General features: G+C 32.9%; 1 long non-coding RNA gene across 2 annotated transcripts; it reads left to right on the top strand.

Annotated features, from left to right (window-relative positions):
• Positions 1-24: 24 nt before the first annotated feature.
• LOC105461853 lies at positions 25-2,439 on the top strand. Of its 2 annotated transcripts, XR_975988.1 has the most exons (3): positions 25-406; positions 1,546-1,827; positions 1,934-2,439. It is a non-coding gene; the product is annotated as an uncharacterized LOC105461853 (long non-coding RNA). The 2 variants fall into 2 exon arrangements; XR_975987.1 differs by lacking the exon at positions 1,934-2,439 and having other exon boundaries at positions 26-406; positions 1,546-1,916.
• The last annotated feature ends 314 nt before the right edge of the window (positions 2,440-2,753 follow it).

Here is a 2,753-nt window from a genome sequence, read left to right as displayed (position 1 = left end):
TGATTTTCTAAAAATGGTTGACTCTGAGTCAACTTACAGTCGATAGTTAAAGTTGGCAAAAACCAACCTAGAAATAGACGGCTTAATGTCGACTTTAATAGTCGGCTTTAACTTGACTGAAAAAAGTCGACTATTAGCCGGCAAACAGTCATTTGTGCTGTGTGTAACAAACTCACGTTTAATAATTACGTTTTAATATAATACTTTTTAATATAATAGAGAAACTCCTCTTTTTGAACCTGAATCTTAGTATAAAAATAGATATATTCAATAAGATATATTTCATATTTTCTGTCCTGAAACAGATCAGTCAAATTTACTCGGTGTCCGGCTCATGTTGGCAATGCGGGAAACAAAACTGCTGAATTTGCAACTAAACAAGCCTCTCTATCCGGAGTTTTTGAAGGTAACAAGATATCTTTCTCTGAGGCTTTATTGAATCTCGCTCATGAATACGATTTTCTAGACTCGGTATTTCTTGACTCTATGGGTACATGTCCAAACAATTAATTTGTAAAAAATTTTTTAAAATGTTTATATCTTTCTACTAAATAAATTCAAACTGAAAGAGCATATATTGGTCTTTTGACTTAATTAATTACTGAATATGAAATGGTCTAATGGAAATTTAAATGTCAAACTATAATTGAGTCTCTATTTTGCAAATATGGTTATCATTTACCTACAAGATATAAATCATTTTCTTTTTTTGGAGTTGCCCTCTTTTGATTAAGGCGATGCTGGAAGGTCTGAAAAATTTGTGCGAGGTCGATAAAACAGTCTGTTCAATTTGGTATCTCTAAATGAACTTCTTCTGAACAATATCTTCTGTCTCACTCAAACATGTACATTGTCCTTATCTAATTTATTGAAGTGCCTTCTCTTGCAAAATTCGGCACTTACTGCTAGACGCAATTTTTGCTGTTTTTACATTTAGTATATCTTAGCTTAGCGTACGAATTACCATAAATTGGAGTCGTAACGATATCTTTTTTTCTTTCAATCATAGCTCAAAAGGTCTTGTATTATTCTTTCCTGTAATCCGAAGGAGGCGAGCTATAATATTTATTTTGTACATATGAGTTACAGAACTTTTATATCAATAAAATGTTTACATCAAGTGACAGCTTATGACTCGAAAAAAAAGTAATTTTTTAATTTTTCGTCGTTTTTACTATAAATTTGTAGCTCGCTCCCTTACATTTTATGTCTATTTCAATCCTAGAAAAGCGATTTCAATTCCGTTCAGTAATTTCAAAGTTATCGTTACGACTGCAATGTGTCGGTAATTACGACCTTCCAGCATCGCCTTAATCACAGAAATTATGTTTATTTTGCTGCGTGGATTAATTAAGCTACATTAAGTTTAATTAAACTACATCCTCTTTTATTTGTACCTTATAGAGAACTTAAGAATTATTAACTCGAGAATTATTAAATTATTTCCATAATTCTTAGATTTTTTAAACTAGCACGAAGAATCATTAGCTACATATTTATAATTCTCTATCGAGCTTTGGCATATGAGACTCCTTTTCTTAATAGGTCTCACTAGATCTGTACTGCTATATGCCTGGACTCTTTTCATCAATTGAGACACACTTCTGGACTTCGGATCCCTTTTGACCCCAGGAAACACCAAAAGAACCATAGTATTGTGATTTATACGAATCAGAAATCTAAAGGCAGCAACAGCAGCAGCAGCAGCAAAAGAAGAAGAAGAAAAAGAAGAAGAAGAAATGCTTGTACGGAGAGTGCTCAGTCAATGTGTACGCACTTGCGTTATTAAAGAATTAGTAATATGTAAAGACGGATGGCGAATCAGGAGTGAGTAGCATCCACGCATTCGCGAATTCGTTGGCTATCGGCACTGACTCTACACGAATGTTAAAAATAAAGAAAAAGAATAAAAGGAATTACTATGTATTTTTAGCACTACTTACACGCTGAGAGGTTATTCACACACACGCACGCACACACAGCAGTTGCGAATCCACAAAGGAATCCTGAAACACACAAATTGTATGGAACACTCCGAAGTTGATGCGCATGGACCCAAATCTCCGAGAATTCAATGTAGTAATTGTAAAAGTAAATTTAAGAAATAGCAAACCATTCAATTTGACTCTTGTTAAGGAATCCAAAAAGAATCACCGCGGCTAAGTTTGATTGCCCGAAAATTCGCAGAGATTAAATTCTTACCTGAAAATATTTACCGAGAATAACTTTTAAGTTCACTCCGATAAATTCACTCTTGCTTTCACAGCACATGAACATCCCAGTAAGGTTATCATAACTTAAAATTGTAAGATGATAACATTACCCAGAGATTAATAAACATACAATTAACCTCCCAATAACATGAAAATGTTCGTCCAAACTCATTCCATTAACATTCCATAAATTTTGCAAGGTACATTGTATTAATATTATACAATATTATATTAATGTGCAAACTAAAAACGATTTTTCATTTTATTGCTAAAAAATTTTTATTAATTAGCATCACGTTCCAGAGATAGAGAAAAAATATATACAACAAAATTATTATTAAAAAAATGTATTTGGAAACTACAAGTTTCAGGATGTTTCTACATATGTATAAGCGGTCACCCATCCAAGCCTTCTCGAGCGTTGCTTAACCTTTATGATTGTTCGCGAACTGCTGCTTTGTGATGATCCATGAATACTGAATGCTACTGGATGTATACCAATAGTATGTCAGTATAATAGATGTTATCAGAAAGATGAAA

This window comes from Wasmannia auropunctata, unplaced genomic scaffold (assembly GCF_000956235.1).
Source record: "Wasmannia auropunctata unplaced genomic scaffold, wasmannia.A_1.0 LD276398.1, whole genome shotgun sequence".
In the NCBI taxonomy this organism is placed as follows: Eukaryota; Metazoa; Arthropoda; class Insecta; order Hymenoptera; family Formicidae; genus Wasmannia; species Wasmannia auropunctata.
Note: the sequence above shows the minus strand (reverse complement) of the source record. Positions and strands in the feature narration are given on the sequence as shown.